Raw genomic sequence first — 21597 nt, forward strand, 5'->3', positions numbered from 1 at the left:
GCAATTGTACAAGATTAACTAAAATGGCAGCAGCGGCAACTGCCCTTAAACAGGGTGGAAAACTATTTTGCAACAGAATCAAGTGCTGTGCTATAGTAGGCTAATGGACGATAGTTGTTCCCATGTTTTTGTGCAAGCACTCCCAGTGCAAATCCATTTCTTTCATGACAGAATAACATAAAAGGTTTATCATAGACTGGTAACCCTAAAGGTGGGGAAGTAGCTAAAGCTTGTTTTAAATTTTGCAATGAATTTTCCAATTTACTATTCGAAAGGAGAGGCTCTGGTATATCATGCTTTAAAAGATTTATCAAAGGTTTGGCAATTTTTGCGTAGTTAGGAATCCACTGTCTGCATTGTCCTTTCATACTTATAAAGATCTACGCTGTCTCTGAGTAATCGAGCATAAGGCCTTAGATGTTGCATGAATACGAGATGGTAATACCTGTCTGCTACCCTGAGATATTAAATAACCAATATAACATACCTGTGGTGACCATAGTTGTAGTTTTTCTTTTGACACCTTGTGTCCCTTTTTTGCAAGGATAGTCAGAAGATGCAGGATGTCCTGCTGACATTGCTGAAAGGAATTTCATGCATCCATGTATTGTACTAACACAGACCCACCTGGAAATGTCACATTTTCCAAACCTTTTTTTTAGAATTTGAGAAAATAATGGAGATGTAGTATATCCTTATGGCATCAATGTTCAGGTATATTGCTGTCCCCTGATAAGTAAAAGTGAACAGAAACTGACTCTTGGGGTGAATAAGTATAGAAAAGAATGCTGAACATAAATCTATTATGGAAAAGTAACTAGCTGTAGGTGGTATTCAACTCAGTATTGTTGCTGGATTTGGAACAACAGGAAACGTAGGTAGTACTGCATTATTTACAACCCTCCAGTACAGCCCTTTGGAGTGTGTACCTTTAACTCCCAGTGGGTGTGGCTTCAGCCTTTAAAAATGAAGTTATTACCTTAGAGTTCTAACAAACAGTCATTGACAGAGGCCATATAGCAATACAGTTGTGTTTGCCATCATGTATGCTTCAAGATAAAATACTCTGATACCTTGTATGTAGCATGGTTTTGGAATTATTAATGCAAATATTAACAGGCAATATTTGACGCCTAGAGGCGCAGTAGGCAGTAACTGCAGAAACGCCTGGAGACATCACTCAGCTGTAATGCGTTAAGTCTTGTACAAATCTGTAAGTATCCTTTCCTGGCTTTTTCACTGGAAAAATAGGAGTATTACAAGGGCTTTTAGCTGGTATTATTCCTTGCTGTATTAGAGACCGAATTACAGGTTTGATTCTCTACTCTGCTTCCGGCTTTAGTGGATATTGTGGAACTCTAGGGAGAGGTTTTGATGGGTTTAATTTTATTTTTACTGGTTTTGCTGATTTTAGTATACCTACTTTATTTGCATGTTTAGCCCACAAGTTGGCAGGTACATGTTGTATTAACTTTGTTTGCCTGTCTGCTTCCAACAGGCTGTTCCTCAGCTTTTGCTAAAACTGCTAATACTTTCCCCTCTGATTCTGTCCGAACATCCAGATATACCCCTTCTGGGGTACAGTAAATAGTACAACCTAGCTTGCATAACAACTCTTTCTGGCAGATTTACTGGTGCACTAGTGCTCAGAAGGAAAGAATGCCTTTCTTCGATCTGACCTAAAGAAATGGGGATCACTTTTGAGACAGGATACATAAGTCGCATTTGTTACTCCAACTGCCTTTACTTTATGCTTTGATACTGTTATTTGACTATCTGAAGTTATTTTTGACACTGACTTAGTTGTTGCAGTGTCCACCAGAAGAGGGATTTTCTTTGAATTTATTTTCATCTTAATGTAAGGTCCATTTTGATCTATTGGCACTAGAGGATTAAGATTTACTTTTGTGTTATTCCGTTGACTTAGTCAGTATGGGGCTTTCTGACTCCTTTCAATGTGAGGAGGTGGAGAGGGGGGAAACTGCATTATTATAATTTGGTTGTCATTCATTCTAAGTATCTCGGACTCTGCATTTGCTTGTGTGGGCATTCTCCTTTTCAGTGTCCTACATCTCCACAATTGAAGCAAGATGTGTTCGATGAAGCTGTAGGGGCACTGCCAGCTCGTTATTGGCAACCAGTTGCACTTTGTTCCCCTCATCCAGCACTTTTACTAAATCTTGTAGCAATTCCTCTACCCCTGCTTTTGCCTCAACCCCTCTGGTTTTCCAGCTGCCTGATTTGTAAAGTTAACAGCTTATCCTCAGTATTCTGTTTTATACTCTGTACAGTAATTTGCAGCACTTGAAGATAAGTCCTTTCCCTGCCAGTCTATGAGCACTTGCTTTATTTGATTTTGTACAGGGGCTTGCAGACCCTGCACAAAGGCTGCTGCAGTAGATGGCTTAACTTGCTCCTTTGGGTCTGGTATTTCTGAATGTCTAGCAAATACTGTTTTAAGGTGACTCAAATAGTCTGCAGGGGCTTCCCCTTTATTTTGTTTACATGCCTGTATTTTAGACCAGTCATTCCTAACTTGACAGACGTCCATCATTTTGTTTAACAATGCTGTCTATCTATTAATGCATTCCCTGTGAGAGTAAAATCTGTTATTTTAGCCTTTTCCAGTAACTGCTTCCTTATTTCATCTGAAGTAACTACCATAAGCTGATTTAAATTGGTCAAAGTAGGTTTGTAACATTCTGTTATAGTTTTTAATTCTTCCTTAAATTATAATGGATCTTTCCTAATATTTGGAAAACTTTTAGATGTAGTATGCAAATCAGCAAGGTTCCAAGGATGATGAACAAGTTGTCTATTAGCCCCCAGAATTTATCTGAGCGGTGCCAAAAGATCCTCTCCAGAGGTCACTTCGTCCTGTTGTACCCGGTCATGTGAGCGTGTATGATGAGCTACAGGAGTATCAAATACGAATGCCCCCTGTTGATGAAGTAGAAGCTATTTGAGAAGGATAGAAAGACTAACCCCCCTCGACTGTAAATGCTTGTTCAGAAGATGAAGATTGACCAGGGGAGCTAGTCTGAGATGTAACAGTGTCATGCTGACTGGGTGTCCAGTGGACAGTTGACTGTAAGGTACGGTTTGAAAAACAGTGTCTTGTACAGGAGGTACCCATACCTGTGCGTATGGGGGTGGGGGTGCAGTAGCTGCTGGAGAATTATTATCCTCTTTAGAAGTTTCAGCTTTTTGCCCATTCTCAGTTTGTTTCAAACTTGCTAAGACAGGATAAAGGGATCCCTTTTTACTGGTCTGTACAGCCTCTTTAACCTCCTTTACCTGTTACAACAATTTTGTTTATTGACATCTTGCAACCCTCTTAATGCTTACTCCTTATTTCTTTTCAGTGCTTCAGTGTACCAACCACTTACTTTGCTATTTTCTTCTAAAATACCTTTTAATGTCAGTTTAGTCCTGTTATAAGTTTATTTACCCCATCAGTACAATTCTTAGTAAGTCATGCAAATACTTACAACTCTTTTTCTTAGTTATGATACATAAAATATGCAGGTGTTCCCTTTTTAGGTATTTGATCTTGCTTGCTTATATTTGCTCCCATTTTTCTTAATTTATAAATAAAAATTTTAAGACTTCCCTTACAAATCCTGGATATGGGCAGTTCAGAGGACAGAAAATAACTATAGCAATCTACACAGCATACAGGGAGGGAAGGGTAGGAAGTCTGTAATCATGCAGTGACAGCAGAGGTTTCGATTAGCCTTTTCCTGCAGTACCTCCTTGCATTCATCCCGGCACGAGCTCAAAAGTTACAACTCCAGCATTGCGATCGGGATAACAGGGAGGATAGGTACAGTGTCCAGAAATGACCACTCTTTTGGACCCTCTGAAATGATTCCATACAGTTACACCTACGTCCCAGCATGCTCTGGACTCATTAATTTGTTTTAATAATGCATACTCTACGTCCCAACATGCCATAGGCTCATTTGTTTTAACAGTGTATACTGTACATCCCAACATTCTGTATGCTTATGAACTTGTTTTAACTTTGTATACTCTAACGTTTTTCTTTTCTCTTTCCCATTCATTCATACATTAACACAAAACATCTCTCATATCTCTTACCTTTCACTTCTGGGGGTACCGCCCTCGACACAAGGCTGCCTCCTTGTCTTAATTTTTCCTTTGCTGTATGTGCACATACATTTAATAACTTGTTCTCATTTGCTGTGGGGTCCACCCACTAACAACTAATTTCCTCTGTGGTCCTCCCACTATTACTTTGTATACCTTGCAAACAACTCAGTCAAACAAAACAGTCATTCACTTATTAGCTAAATTGTCTAAAAGAGAGAAAAGAAAACACAAAACAACCCTTTTCCCTTATAAAACACAAGGCTAGTATGTTTGCACACCCTGAATAGCTGCACATCTGAGTCTCTGACTGTTCCATACAAAGCAGTGTGGAATTCACAGAAAATCTATGATGGGCCCTATTCCAGGACTGCCTTGCAGCAATACCAAAGTTCAGATCCGGAGAATGGCACCAAAATGTTAAAGTAATAAATAATGTTGTATATTTACCTTATTTGCCTTTAGTCAGGAACAACACTTTAGGATGTGCAAACAGAAATTGTATTTACAGCGCTGGGAGACCGTTTTCATAGCAGTTGGTAAGCCAGTCTCAGTGAACAAAGGCAACTACATCTTTTATACATTTGCTTATCAATTCAACCGTGTAAGATGCTGACATTGTAATACACTGAGCAAATGAATGACTTTAGAAATGTTCTCATTCCTCGTGATTCTCATCCTGGACTTCATGTGAACACCTTCCTTTATATGACCCAACTGCTCCAAGGGTCTTGTTTTCTGACCTTGGATATCTCAAACTTTTCCTAGCAACAAAATACTCCAAGCCTGGAGGAATCAGGCTAACAAATTCCTTTTACACTAGTTAGCATGCCTTTGTTCCTTCAACACTTACTTTTCTCTGTTGCATTTTAAAAGAATGCATTTGAAACACAGCAGTAACTTCAGCTTATGAAGCTGTATTTTTCCACAGTCCTGCATACAAATTATATTTGCTTTTTTAACAATCCTATTATAGAATCATTAATGAAACTAAAATTAATATACATTTTTAATAAACTGATCTTGTCCCATAACATGATGGTTCACTGAAACTCATTTGAATTAGTCTGTGTTCCGTGAAACGTTTGGGTCTGGCTGTTTTGAGTCTTGGTTGTCCCACCCCAATGCTTGGAGATACGTCATAGCACAGAGAGCTTGGAAGATGTTAAACTTATCCCGCAGAAGACTGATAAAATCCTCTTGGTAGCAGTCACAAAGAAAGAACTGTCTGAAGAGAGTTTGTTTCTGCCTCAGAGAGTCTAGGGCATTAGACAGACTAAGGATTTCTGCAACCTTTGTTCTTCAGGTGTTTAATTTCCTTGCTGATTTAACTTGTTTTCAGAGGGACTTGTTCAAGGAGGTATTTAAATATCTTTTTAGTAATTTAACATCTGACGTCCAAAGAACAGTGGATGCCCAGATATTTACCTTTCAGTCTAATTCCAGTGTTGCCATGAGACCGCTATCAAATGCAGCAGATGACACATCAAGAGCATTACCATGTATCATCATGCTTGAGTGCAGCTTTGCTGAAAGCTTCAAGGCATCGTTTATCAATACCCCTTTCGATGATTCCATGCTGTTTGGACCCAAAGTAAAAGAGACTCTTACCAGGAACGAACAAGATGGCATAGGAATCTAATCCCCTATTCAACAAAAATCCTATTCCAGGAATCAAAGGAGAGGTAAGAAATGTGTTTCAGAAAATCAAAGGGTTTTCATCATGACACTGCTTGAGATGGATTTTGCCAGACAAAGGAAAGGCAATAAGAACAGATGTAGTCCAAAGGCAGAAGCAGACTACAGAATCAGGGTTTCTGTATTCCTTCCACTGAGAAACCCTACCAGCATCCCAGAAGGGTTAACCATCTGCTGCACTCTGGAGGCAGTTGGGGGATTCTTAACTGTACACAATCAAGCCTGGCAAGCGGTAACTTTCAGTTCATGAGTAGTAAGGATAAATACCAGAAGCTATGCCATAGCCTTTTTGTATCCACCAAACAGAGTGAAGATTCCTGGTGCTCCACCCAATCAGTTGGAATCTGCAGCAGGTGTCAGAGTTGCTAGATAAGTCATCTAACAGGTCTGTCTAGATCACTTAAAATCCAGAGTCTATTCCAGCTTCTTTTTAGTTTCAGAAAAGACAGGGGTCCTCATGCTAGTATTAGACCTCAGCCACCTCAATCAGTTTGTCAGACAGAAGAAATTCCAGATGGTCATTGTGAAGTCCATATTATGTCTCTTGAGAAAGGACAATTGGATGTGTTCTGTAGATTTCGCCTTTTCCAGCTGGGAGCCAGTCATTACCATTTCAGAGCACTGCCATTCAGTCTTACCACAGCCACCCGCTTGTTCACCAAGACTGCAGGGGATCCAAATTTTCCCATATCTAGATGATTGGCTTCTAACCACTATCTCCAGGGATCTACTACTGTAGCACCAAGTCTTCCTACTCAGTCTTGCAGACCTGTTTATTTTTTTATTTATTTGCATTTGTTTAGTGGGAAAGCCTGACTAGGCCAGAAGCCCTTTTTCATTGGAAGCCCAGTGAGAAAAGTTCCACAGAAATGTAAGCAAAATACAGTATTCAGATAGTGTACAGTAGTAAAATGCAGCATACACATCATCCAGTTAGTCTATACAAAAGTATTCATTACTGTTAGGATCAACAATCAATCATATGATGAGCAAATTACACATCACTTAATTCATTGGATGTCTGATTTGTAATTTGTCAAACTGTATCTAACTTCCAATCTCAAGAGTCTAGATTTTAAGACTTTTAGCTTCAAGTAGTTCAGCATACACAACCATTTGTTAGGTCTGATGGCTTCTGCCATTATGTTAGTATCATTAGCAACATACCACATGAAAGTGCGGCAGTGGACACAGTCTGTCCAGTGTTCACAGAGCATTCACCCTCTGCATACCAGAGTCCATCTCATTCAAGTATACAAAGACATATAAGATGGGGAGATAACTTCCCCATCAGTGGTAGTAGGGAGTCTTTTCTGCTTAGCTGTTCCCTAGGCCATAGTAACCGTGGACGCTTTCCTTCTAGGGTTGGGGGGAATTTTTGAGGGAAAGAGAGAGTTCAAGGGGCATGGTCACCTGTGGAGGTCAAACTTCAGATCAGTGTCTTGGAGATGGGGACAGTCATCCTAGTGGTGCAGGCATTTCCATCCAGGCAGACAATATGTCAACAAACAAGGTGGAACGCATTTGTATGCTCTGCCGGAAGCCATGCAAGTCTGGCAGTGGACGATGTCTTCCCACTGTTTTTTTTTTTTTGTATCAACTCACATTCCTGGGATGTTGAATATACAGACAGACTGAACAGGTGTATCTTTTCCAACCTCATGAGTGGTCTGACAGACTGGCAACAGAGATCTACCGGTACTGGGCCCAATCTTGCTGCAACCTCTCTGCCTCCTACTTAAACAAAAAATGCAGCATTTTCTTTACCTTCACCCCTCCACAGGAATGGTCACTGAGAAATGGTCTAACCCACATTTGATCCCCAGGCCTCCTCAGTGCCTTTCTGCCGATACCTCTCCTGTCGAAATTCATACAAAAAGCCATGAGGTACAAGACTAAGTTGATCTTCACTGCTCCATTTTGGCCCAGCAGGTATGGTTCCACTTCCTTTATGGCTCACTTGCTGCTCCCACCTTGGTTGCTGGATCCTCTACCAGATCTACTGAGTCACCCATCCGGAATGTCTCTGCCAGATCCTAAGACCCCAGAATTAACCACATGGTTTACCCAATTTTAACGATAGCTAGAGACACCAGGCTATCTTCTTTCTGACAAGCGATAGATGGGCTACCAGAGAATTAACATAAAAAGACTTAGAAGAGCAAATGGAAAATATTTTCTATTTGGTAGTCCTCAAGGATTATATCCTTTTTCAGACCCTCTTCCATTGACACTGGACTTTTTCAGAACTTTTTAGACAAGGTTTCAGTTATTCTACTGTAAATGGTCAGATGGCTGCCATTTCACATAAGACATAATGACTTCTATTGCTTCTCTTAGGATATCTAAAGCCTTCCTCAATGGAACCTTTTTGTTGAGACCCCCCATTCAAGATCCAGTCCCTGCATGGTATATTACATTGTTGCCTGAAATCATTGACTCAAGAACCTTTTGAACCAGCAGCCACCGCTAATTTAGTTTCTTTCTTGGAAGACCATTTTCCTGTTTGCAGGTACCCTGCTGGGCAAGTTTTGGAATTACAGGCACTCTCATGCAAGCCACTATCTCATCTTCCACAAAGACATCATTAAGAACAAATTATTCCTTTGTCATCTGAAACACATTTGAATCAATAAATTTTTTACCTGTATTTTTCTGAACTATTCAAGTCAGAGGTGAGCGCATGCTTCATACTTTAAATGTCAGATTTGACTTGCACTGTACCAAAAATATTAGAAAGTCAGACAAGCTATTTCCTTCCTTTTCCAAAACAAATATAGGACATGTATCAAACATCATATTTTATAAGTGTCTGGCAGGCTGCATCTCCTTTGTTTATAAAACTCTGGGATGGCCTTTGCATTCTAAATCTAAGGCTCATAAGCATGACAGCTTTTATCAGTAAAGTAAACACTCAAACCTCAGTTTGGAACAGATGCTCAAAAGAGAGAAATACTAATACAGTGAAAATCAACAGAGGCATGGTGAGGCCCTAGATATCTTGTTTTGTATTGATAAAATTAATGTGCAGAACCCTTGTGCTGTTTTTGTCTAATGTGTTTGTACCGTTACCAAGCCTAAAGATGACTTGTGTGCGACAATGTATTTGCATGAAAATTTTTTCACGGAGTGTAAAATTGCAGTGTTCACTTTTTTTGTACTTGAGCATTTGCCGAAAGTGGGTCAAAACCCAGTTGAATGTTCTGGTAAACAAAACATTAAAAAAGTAAATTAAGCAGTTTTAATAAATATAAAAGGAAATATTATTGAACTGTGAGTACCTTGTGACAAGTACTGCTATGTGGTCTGCCATTCTACACTCAAGTGATATCTCTGTGATCCCATAACTGTTCAGGAAATGGAAGATACCATCTTGTATGCCAGTCACAAAAGAGCTGCTGCCATGAGGAGGAGAAATGCTTGTGAAGCTTTATGAACTTTATCTCTGAATATGGAAGAGAGGAGATTGCAGTAAACTGGAGGGATGTTAAAGCCATGGACAGTCTTGAAGAAAGAGGCAGTATGTTTAAATTACTGAGGGGCTACTGTGATTTCCCAGGCAGAATGTGAATCCTTAGTCACGCTGTTCTGAACCATCATTTTCCCAGGACAGAGAAACTGCTGCAGGAATTTGAACTTGAATTCTGACCATCTAATGTAATAACGTTCATAATCTATATTAGGAAGATCCAAGAAGAATGCCAGAAAAAATATTGGAAACTACAGTGGATATAAAAAGTTACACACCCCTGTTAAAATGTCTGTTTTTTTGTGATATAAAAAAAAGACCACAATAAATTATTTCAAAACTTTTCCTACCTTTAATGTGACCTATAACCTGTACAATTCAACTGAAAAACAAATCTGTTGGGGGAAAAATTTAAATAAAAAGTATACAATAAGCTGGTTGCATAAGTGTGCCCACCCTTAAACTAATACTTTCTTGAAGCACCTTTTGGTTTCAGTCTTCTTGGGTAGGAGGAGGAGAAGAGGGCGAAGGCATGCCTGAAGGCAGGCAAAGGCTAGAACTGTGGTAGTGAGGGTCGGAACTTTGAATGTTGGCAGTATGACTGGTATAGGGAGAGAGCTAGCTGATATGATGGACAGAAGGAAGGTTGGTGTATAATGTGTGCAAGAGACCAGATGGAAGGGGAGCAAGGCTAGGTGTATCGGAGGTGGGTTCAAATCAGTTTATCATGCTGTGGATGGGAGGAGAAATGGCGTAGGGGTTATCCTCAAGGAACAGTATGCTAAAAGTGTTTTGGAAGTGAAAAGAGTGTCGGATAGAGTGATGTTTATGAAGCTGGAAATTGATGGTGTAATTATGAATATTGTTAGTGCATATGCTCCACAAGTTGGGTGTGCGATGAATGAGAAAAAAATTGTTGGAAGAAGTGGTGATGATTATACCCAAGGGTGAGAGAGAGGTGATTGGAGAAGATTTCAATGGGCTTGTTGGTGAAGGGAACAAAGGGGATGAGGACGTGATGGGTAGGCATGGTGTTAAGCAAAGGAATACAGAAGGTCAGATAGTGATGGATTTTGCAAAAAAGATGGACATGGCTGTGGTGAGTATGTATTTTAACAAGAGGGAGGAGCATAGGGTGACATACAAGAGTGGAGGAAGATGCACACAGGTGGATAATATCTTATGTAGAAGGGCCAGTCTGAAGGAGATTGGAGACTGTAAAGTGGTGGCAGGGGAAAGTGTAGTTAGACAGCATAGGATAGTGGTTTGTGGGATGACTGTGATCAAGAAGAGGAGGAGGAATGTGAGGGCAGCAACAAGGATCAAATTGTGGAAATTGAAAAAGGGTAATTGTGAGGTGGAGTTCCGGGAAGAGTCAAGACAGGCACTGGGTGGCAGTGAAGAGTTACTGAATAGCTGGGTAACTACAGCAGAGCTAGTAAGGGAGACTGCTAGAAAGGTGCTTGGTGTGACATCTGGACAGAAGGACAAGGAGGACCCTGGTGGTGGATAGGAATATAAAGAGATGAGGTGCATGGCAAAGAGAGAGAGTTGGTGAAGGCTAGGGATAAAGGCGTATGAAGAGTTGTACAAAAGGTTGGATGCTAAGGAGGGAGAAAAGGACCTGTGCCGATTGGCTAGACAGAGGGACTGAGCTAGTAAAGATGTGCAGCAGGTAAGGGTGATAAAGGATAATGAGGTAAATGTACTCAAGCGAGGAGTGTGTGTTGAGCAGATGGAAAGAGTACTTTGAGGGGCTGATGAATGAAGAGAATGAGAGGGAGAGAAGGTTGGATGATGTGCAGATAGTGAATCATGAAGTGCAGTGGGTTAGCAAGGAGGAAGTAAGGATAGCTATGAAGAAGATGAAGAATGGAAAGGCTGTTGGTCCAGATGACATACCTTTGGAAGCATGGAGGTGTTTAGGTGAAATGGCAGTGGAGTTTTTAACTAGATTGTTTAATGAAACCTTGGAAAGTGAGAGGATGCCTGAGGAATGGAGAAAGTGTTTTGGTACCGATTTTTAAGAATAAGGGTGATGTGCAGAGCTGTAGTAACTACAGAGGGATTAAATTGATCAGTCACAGCATGAAGTTATGGGAAAGAGTAGTGGAAGCTGGGTTAAGAAGGGAGGTGATTAGTGATCATCAGTATGGTTTCATGCCAGGAAAGAGCACTACAGATGCTATGTTTGCTCTGAGTGTTGATATAGAAGTACAGAGAAGGTCAGGAGGAGTTGCATTGTGTATTTGTTGACTTAGAGAAAGCATATGACAGGGTGCCTAGAGAGGAGTTGTGGTATTGTATGAGGAAGTCTGGAGTGTCGGAGAAGTATGTAAGGGTGGTACAGGATATGTATGAGGGTAGTGTGACAGCGGGGACGTCTGCAGTTGGAGTGACGGATGCATTTAATGTGGAGGTGTGATTACATCAAGGATCAGCTCTAAGCCCTTATTTGCAATGGTGGTGGGCAGGTTGACAGACGAGATCAGACTGGAGTCCCCCGTAGACTATGATATTTGCAGATGATATTGTGATATGTAGTGAGAGTAGGGAACAGGTGGAAGAGACCTTGGAGAGGTGGAGATATGCTCTAGATAGAAGAGGAATGAAGGTCAGCAGGAGTAAGACAGAATGTGTGTTTGTGAATGAGAGGGAGGATAGAGGAATAGTGAGGATGCAGGGAGTAGAGGTGGTGAAGGTGGATGAGTTTAAATACTTGGGATCAACAGGAATGGTGAGTATGGAAGAGAGGTGAAGAGGAGAGTACAGGCAGGATGGAGTGGGTGGAGAAGTGTTAGGAGTGATTTGTGACACAAGAGTACCAGTAAGAGTGAAAAGGAAGGTTTGCAAGAGGGTAGTAAGACCAGCTATGTTATATGGGTTGGAGACTGTGGCATTGACAAAAAGGCAGGAGTCAGAGCTGGATGTGGCAGAGTTAAAGATGTTAAGAATTGCACTGGGTGTGACAAGGGTGGACAGGATTAGGAATAAGTATATTAGAGGGTCAGCCCAGGTTGGAAGGTTTGGAGACCAAGTCAGAGGCGCAAGATTACGTTGGTTTGGGCATGTGCTGAGGAGGGATGCAGAGTATATTGACAAAAAGATGCTAAGGATGAAGCTGCCAGGTAACAGGAAAAGAGGAAGGCCTAAGAAGGTTTATGGATGTGGTGAGAGAGGACATATGCAGGTGGTTGGTGTGACAGAGCAGGATGCAGAGGACAGGAAGAAATGGAAACAGATGATCCACTGTGGCAGCCCCTAACGGGAGCAGCCGAAAAAAGTCGTCTTCTTGGGTCGGACTGCATCAGCATGGCACATCTTGACTTGGCAATATTTGTCCACTCTTCTTTGCAAAAGGGCTCCAAATCTGTCAGATTGCAAGGGTGTCTCTTGCGCACAGCCCACTTCAGGTACCCCACAGATTTTCTATTGGATTTAGGTCTGGGCTCTGACTGGGTCATTCCAGAACTTAAATTTTCTTCTGGTGAATCCATTTTTTTATTGATTTGTATGCATGCTTGGGGGGGGGGGTCATGGTAATGTCAAAAGGTTGAAATTCCTCTTCATCTTTAGCTTTCTAGCAGATACCTGAAGGTTTTGGGCCAAAAGTGACTGGTATATGGAACTGCTCAGAATTCCCTCCACTTTGACTAAAGCCCCAGTTCCAGCTGAAGAAAAGCAACCCCAAAGCATGACACTGCTACCACCATGCTTCACTGTGGGGACAGTATTCTTTTGATGATGCAAAGTGTTTTTGCGCCACACGTAACTTTTTGGAATTTTGGCCAAAAAGTTCAACCTTGGTCTCATGAGACCATAACACATTTTCCCACATGCTTTTGTGAGACTTGATGTATTGTTTTGCAAATTTTAGCCGGGCCTGGATGTTTTTCTATGTAAGAAAAGGCTTTCGTCTTGCAACCTCTACCCCATAGTCCAGACATATCGAAAATATGGGAGATTGTTGTCACGTGTAGTACGCAACCAGTACTTGCCAGAAATTCTTGCGGATCCATCAGTGTTGCTGTAGGTCTCTTGGCAGCCTCCTTGACTTGTTTTCGTCTTATCTTTTGATCAATTTTGGAGGGACGTCCAGTTCTTTGCAACATCACTGTTGTCCCATATTTTCTCCACTTTGACGACTGTCTTTACTGTGTTCCACGGTATATCCAATGCTGTGGATATTTTTGTACCCTTCTCCTGACTGATACCTTTCAACAATGATATCCTTTTTATGATTAGTAAGCTCTGTGCAAACCATGGCTTTTGCTGTAGCAGGCAACTGAGTAAATGTAAGGAAAATCCTACTAGGGTAGCTGAACTTTGTGTGGTTAATCACAGTCCCCCTAATTGATGGCAGGTGTGTACCCAAAAAGACTGAATGCTGTAATTAAATCAAACGGTGCTTCACAAAGTATTCATTTATGGGTGTACACACTTATGCAACCAGCTTATTGTACGTTTTTTTTTCCCCTAACAGATTTGTTTTTCAATTGAATTCTACAGGTTATAGGTAACATTATAGGCAAATGATTTATTGTGGTCTCATTTTTTTATATCACAAAAAAATGGCATTTTAACAGGGTGTGTACACTTTTTATATCCACTGTATGTTTTTCCTTAACCTGATAAAGCCTTCTTACATAGTCATCAAAGATTTTGTCTAGATATGATTGCCTGCCAAATAAATAATTGTCTTGTGCATTCTTGAAGCTATGTCCCACATGGTGGCTGACTTGAGAAGCACTCTAATTAGAGCTTACCTAGTGAGAAAGTTGAGAATCTTAAAAATCTGATAAAAGTTACAAGTTTGGGAGTTCATTTATTGGCTAGCAGACATATTGTTTGAATGTCAACAAATGAGAAATCGGAGAAGCGCACCCACAGACTCAAAAAACATGTTTAAAACATCATATCATGATGTTTCCTGCACTTTAACAGCACACTGGGATTATTTACAGGATTTTAAATATTTGTATATGTAATTCCAGACTCTGACCACCTGGAGGCTGGCATATTGACGTGGTTTGGATAAATCAGGTTGCCATCCAGTATCCCAGAAATCATTGTTTGGCTCAAAAATGTTACATCATGCAGGCCTTCGTTTGCCCTAAAGTTCCTGTCATTTCATAGATGTTGTATGCGTACAAATTACTGAGTAAAATAGAACAGTGTAAGTAACATTCCCTGCTGCTGGATGCCTACTTAAAACAGAAACAGTGCAAATGCCACAGAACACACTCAAAGTGCTGTTTACTGCTGCCTTTTTTCTAATTTAGTTTAAATGGCACTAATTTGTGAGACAATGAATTCCAGTTTATTTACTTCTCCCCTCCCCCATAACACTTAGCTTCCCTAGCTGTCAAAGTCCTGAGGGTAATTTGACCTGGTAATTCCATTGATTGGCAGATCTCAGCAGGGTGCTTGACTCATGTAATTTAATCTTTGCTCTAGCATTTCCTTTGTTAGAGGGGACATTTTTTTGCTGCACTATAGCCATGGCCTTACTTGACTGCAATCACATCCAGTAAGGTCTTGCACCAAGGAGCTAAAGAATAAAACATTTATACTATTAACCAGTTTAGATCTTTATTAATTTAAGTGTTAAGTTATCACTTCATGCTTCCACCTTGTTAAAAATTGAGATTTACATGTGCAGTGTGTTGGTATGCAGTGTTTGCCTTCATATGTTTTTACTCCACTGGTTGGTTTGCAAAAAAAAACCTTTTGCAGTGTCCCAGGATTTGTCTTTGTACATACAAACCATATTGCTATATTTTCCCCTTCCTTTTTCTTGTGTCCAGAAGTCACTTATAACAAAGTAAATTTTTTATTGATTTTTTTTTTTTTTTTTTTTTTTAAATAAAGGACATCGAGGTTAACTTACCTTTAATAAGATAATGGATGCCACTGCAAAGAATCACTGTTGAAATATTTGTGCATGGACAAAATCCTTTACTAAATCTATTTGCCAGCCTCCAGTTCAATTGGTGCTATGGCTTTCATATACTGGTGTGTTTGCTCATGCCTTCCAAATATCTCCACCATTACATACCACTTTTGCAGTGTAGTAACTACCCGACATGCCCATACACCTTTAGCCATCAATATGCAGCTACTCCTGTTCATGTGAGTATGTGAATTCATTTTCAGACTTAAGGTGTGGAAGCTGCACTGAATAATTCTAGGTGCTTGTTCAGGTTTCACATGGTGCTTGCTTAGAGCTACTCTCATGTTAAGCCACTATGAATATGTTGCACTGCCACCTCTGATACCAGGGTAATGTTTTAATCTTTCTATTCCCGCACTGCACACTAGCAGTATCTGGTGAAAATACAACAGAGAAGTATGCAAGCGATACACCACCTAAGCATCATTTGCCGTGCAGAATGTACAAGTATGCATACCAAATTTCTGTGTTTCCAAACATCGGTGTTACTACACTACTACTGAATAAAATGAACAGCACTCAGGCTGGGGGAAGGACAAGGGAACCCTGACATCACAGAATGGGTGGGTCTTATTATTTTAGTTAGAATCAGATGTCGGCTGTGGTGATGTCACTTTGGGGGAGGGAACTGATTTAAAAAAAAAAAAAAAGTACCTGCACTGCCTGGCCTCCATGATGTCAGTAATTGGGTGACTTCAGCAAGCTTTATTCAAACGTGAGAGAATCATTTTGTAAGTGAAACCATCACAGTATGAGAAGGTAGGCTTCTGTTACAGAAGTAAGAGGAATTATAAAACTTGTAAATGCTTTATTGTTGTTGCTTTACAGAGGACAATATAAATAGGGAGGAAAAGGGCCGTGAAGTTGAGGAATACATTAGAGAAACCTGTTGTACTCCTTTAACTAGAGAAAGAGAAGAGCATGTCATGGATGAGAAGAATCTCAGTGCTGATTGTCAGGAAGCAGACTTATAATTCTGCATCATTGCAGGAGATTGTTTCTAGTAAACCACAGGGGAATAGGGTTGCCACCTTTTCAAATGGCCAAAGTGGGACATTTTTGGTACAAACATCAGATTTTACAGGCCGCCACATACCCACGATCAGTACAAAGGTTAGAACTTAACTTTTTTGCCTAAATAAAAGCTTATTCTTGTAGCATTTTAGTTGCTTATTCTGTTTCTTATAACATTTAGGTATTTTAGATACAGAATAACTGTTTTATGCAACTATTACATAAAATATAGCAAATAATTTTGTCCTAAAATCTCAGGACATTTGCCAATTTTACAAATTTTTGTCAGGACACAACTGCCCAAAGAGGGACTGTCCCTCACAAAGTGGGACAGGTGGTAACCCTACAGGGGAAAATATCAGATGCCCTTGGAAGTATTTAAAATAAGTGGGACTTTGAGAGTATATAAAAAAGGTTGAAAAAACAGAAGTATTAATAATCAGTCTGATGAACTGCTAGGTTTTAAGAATGCAGTAATAGAAGCGAGTAAAATAATTATAAAGACTGAAGCATCAAATGAAAGCTTTCAAAAAAATGGTAGATCTAGATGGAACAGCAGACAGAAAACCTGAGATTTTTTGCATTACGAAAGAAGTTGGAGTATGTTGTGTATTATGTTTGTAAAGGCAAAAATTAGTAACTAGAATGATATTCCACAGTGAGGTTTAGTAATAGAGAGGGGTGCATTGCATATAAATGCTCCTAAATTATCTTCCAGAAAGAAGCTAATACCCATATGGTTTAATGTAATAACAGAGATGCTTCTGGCAAACAATGGCAAAAAAAGAAAGGTGTTAAATTAGTGATGCCAGGGTATTTGGAGAAAGTGACTACTCACTTTGGACTAGACAAAACATGCATTGGTTTATTAAAATTATTTGGAGTTACTGTGAAGCTCGGGTGAAATTCATATTGCTATACCCAACTGTCTGTGAGTCAAAAATGTGTATTGAAGCAGATCTGGTTTTGGAGGAGATAAAAACGTTCAGTTATTAGAACTCCAGTCAGCAAGATGAAAAGGGGAAAACCATAGTAATGCATAATGTATATTGAGAAGTGACTGTTTTCTTGGTGGGGGGTAGCTGTCTTTAACAGTAAGATGATTAAGGGATTCCAAGATATCTGCATTCTGAAAAGCAGGTTGATTAGAGCTCTCCCAGCATGAATAAAATCAAAGTGAAAAAGCTGTTGCAAGCTAACCATTTGAATAAAATTCAATTACTGGCTATTCAGTACACTGCTTGGATGTCTACAAAGAAGAAATCTGGAGAAAGTAAGAGAGGACCAACTTGAAAAGCAGAAGCTCTGGTAGGGAAGAGCCTTACACATGTTCAATAAAAGGGTGATCAGGTTTCACCTTTTGTATAGGAGATGGCTCCCAGTAAAAAAGAGAAAAATAATTCAACTGCATTCAGAGGTGTTTATATATTTCTGCAGTTTTTCACTTATTTTAAAGCCAAATGACAAAAGCCTAGAAATAAAAGAAGCTTTAAGTAGTTATTCAAATGAACAGATAAATCTACAGAGATCAGCAGCTACATACAAGATCAGCCTGCCAAGATTAATGTCTTCACGTATGGCTGCTCACTGGAAAAATATTCAGGAGGACTGTCATGTAGAATAAATGTTATCTTATCAGGATGACTGCCTTATCAGTTGTGCCATGGAATGTAAATGGGGTTGTAGGTGTAGACAAAAACAGAGAGCACTGAATTATATTAGGGAGTGTAGGGTCCAATAACCATGTTAGTGGAGACATAGTTGGATAAAATAAAGCCTGTGAAATTGCCAAAGAAAGGATTTTAGAATTAATATTTTGCAAACTGTCTAGGACAAAGAAAACAGGTAGTAATACTGATCTTCAGTGGCTCTAAAAGTGATGGAAGATGAAAAGAAAGTTCATAATAGTAGACTTGTGGCAAAAATAAGTTATTGCCAGGTGTCACTCTCCCGTTCTGGACACAGTAGAAGAGTCTTCATGGGTTCTGTTCAAGCAGCTTTATTATATACAAACACATGTTTAAGGTTACTGGCTTTAACTTGTATACAAGCTAACAACTGTATTCATGCATGCTGTGACTGTAACTGCTGTTACAAAATGGCCCCAAGGAGTGCATATGTCTGGGCTTTTATATGTGCACGTACAGTCTTTACACACTTAGATCCATTGCACGTCACTTGCACTTTGATCTACACCAGGGAAGGAGGATTATACTGGCATGTGTTTATATTCCACTTAAGACAACTAATTTGGAGCTGCTTAGTTTTGGGAGAGGGAATTGGCTTCCACCAGGGAATATTATTCATGGATGGGAACTAAAATCTGATGTGAAATAGTGAAGATGTATCAGGGAACCTAGAAGAGAAAATAGAAAAAAAGAGGATATATTTCTGAAGAGAATATTTGAAATAGATGTGAATTTACTAGAAGGAACTCTGGCAGACTTTGCATATTCCTCATTTACAACAATGAGGCTAGACTAGATAATCACTCAGCTTTAGGTGATTTCCAGTGTTAATGAGACACCCCAATCCCATGTGCAAAATGGGAAAATGGGGTTTATGCCAATGATGACAGGATAAAAATTATATTTCACAGGAATATGAGTACTTAATTGAAAGCTGTGAAACACTGCCAGTAGTGTCGAAACGCGCATTAAGTGTTTCAGGTCATAATGCCAATAAAGGCTAAGATAAATATGCAGGGTAATGAAGTAAATGATCCACTGGTGCTTTCCTAATTAAGTTTTAAAAAGCAGAATTTACTGGAATGGGTAGTGGTAGTGCTTTTGTAGTTATTGGGGAAGATGAGCATTTTTTCTGAAGGAATACCTATGGAATGGGACAGAATGAAAATAGTTTAATATATGGCAGAAATAGGAATTAAAGAGATGTGAAAAAGTAATAAGAATTATTTAGAGGGATGTCAGAGCTTTAAAGTATTACAGAAAAAGGGGAATTTTTCAGATCAATTAGAAAAAGAACTGCTGTACGCTACAGAGGAGATAATGTAGTATTTGGATGGTATGCATGGGTTTAGAAATGTTGCTGGTTAACAAATATTTTTTCATAATGCCAGAGCAGACACTATTGGTGCAATGGCATAGGCAATAGAAATGGTTGTCACTGAACTTAGGGAGTCTGTAGCAAGAACAACCAGACATTCTAAAATAGTAGTATTTGGAAATGTTATGAAAGTTTGTATAAAGCAAGAAGAATGTGGAAACCAAGAAGAGGCACAAATGTCAGTATTTATAGAAGACTTAATTTGTCAAGGTTAGAGGAAGATGATCTTCAAGAATTAGGGCTAAGATACTAAGTGGTAAGGTAAAAATGGTGATTTATAAGCAATCAACATGGATGTATGCAAGAACAGATTGTATTCCTGTGGAAGTTTGGAAGTCTGTAGCGAAAAGAGTGATAAAGATCGTTTAAATTTTGTTGTAACAGTATTTTAAAAAGAGCACCAGCATCTTGGAAGAAAGCTCTAGAGGCTGTATTACCAAAACAAGGCAAAGAACTATTTCAGTTTTTAAACAATCATTATAAAGTGATTATTATGCCTATATTAGCTAAGAGAATGGCAGATATATTGCTAAATTGATAAATATGGATCAGTGTGGTTTTATGGAGGCATGCTAAACATTTCACAACATTAACAGAACAGTGAGCCAGAGGAAAGCAGTGTGTAAAAAGCACTACTATGAATGGTGGTTTTGATGCAGAAAAAGCATTCAATTGAGTCATTTTGGATTTTGAATAAGGCAATGGCAGCATTTGTATTCCCTGATGGAATATGGCAATTAAATAGGAGGATCCATGAAGGCTGTTCAAAAATTAAGGTGGAAGGGTTTATCCAGCAAGCTCTGTTTCAATGAAAGAATAACACAGGTGGGTCTTGTTTGTTGTTTGCTTTGTTTAGAGTCATTAACAAGGAAAATAAGACTTTCAAATTCAAAAATATAACAGGTGTGGTAAAAAAGAAAAGTTACCTTTATTCACAGATTGTATTATTTTGTAATTGATAAATCCAGAAAAGGATATCTCTGTGTTGTGGGCAGAAGCATAGCAAGGGTAGGGACAAAAGGGTCAGCTTCCCCATCTGCAAAGTGTTGGGGCGTGCATGATTGTGAAGGACAGTTTCTACATTCTTTTTGTTCTGTATCTGCTGTTAAATTGAATCATCAGCAGGTACACAGACTATATTTATATGCCGAAGAGTTTATTGAAACAAGCTGACCAAACACTACTGAGAGATTTATTACATTTTCTTTATAACGCAGATCACTGTCAGATACAATGCACTTCCTCAGCTGACTCAGATTGCAAAATGTCCATCAAATAGTCTTTCACAGCCACTTTTATCTAGTTTCAAAACTTTGTCCTTGATTAGTGTTTCTCAAACCTTTCTGATCGTGGCCCACTTGGACCAAGTACATAACTGTGGCCCACTAGCCCCTTCCATAACTCACATTTAAAGATAGGTTATACTTTACTGCCGAAAGTGGAAATACAAATGCTGTATTGAAGTGTAAAATTGTAGGCTTCACATTTGTCAGCTCTAAACCGATTCCAACTAGAAATTAAGTTGAATGAAAGTAGGAAGTTGGGATGTATACTGTGAATAATACCAAGAAGTGGCATAATTGTAAAGTATATAATTATTTATGGATTTAAGTGGGTACGTATGAAAAAAATATACACTACATGAATTAATATGAAGAATAGCGCTGCTTGTTTTCAGAAACAAGTAGAAATATTTAATAATGAATAATAAAGTAGAAAACATGAGAATACTGAATATCTAGTTAACATAAAACCAAGAGTTTGTCACAGGAGATATAAAAACAACACAGTTGGATAGTTTTACACAGATGCAGAAAAACAATGCTTAACTAATCTCACTGCATTTCCTGACTGTTTTATTTTATATGTAATTCACCACCTTTTCTCCAAGTGTCATCAGTTTTAGTAGGGACTAAGAGGGACAGAGCTAAAGTTACAGATAAAATCAGGGACAGTTGAGAGCTATGGTGTGTAGGGATGCCGCTGATACCAATGTAATGACTGTTCCTGCGAAAACTGTATTTACTGCACGACCGGTATATATAAGGCTTATAAGCAATAGTTTATAAAATTATTGAACAAACATTTCATTCAACATTATTGAACAAAATCATTCACATTTTGAGTATTTCACCTCTCTCTATCTCCTTTCTTTTCTTCTTTCCATTCTTTCCCTTCCACCGTGGCATTCCTGCTTCTAATGATGTCCTTCCACGGCCAAACATCATTGTGTCCTTCCCATCACAGAGCAATATTTCTGGAGCCATGTCTGAAACTAATAATT

Source organism: Protopterus annectens, chromosome 4.part1, assembly GCF_019279795.1.
Source record: "Protopterus annectens isolate FY-2018-M chromosome 4.part1, PAN1.0, whole genome shotgun sequence".
Classification (NCBI taxonomy): Eukaryota; Metazoa; Chordata; order Ceratodontiformes; family Protopteridae; genus Protopterus; species Protopterus annectens.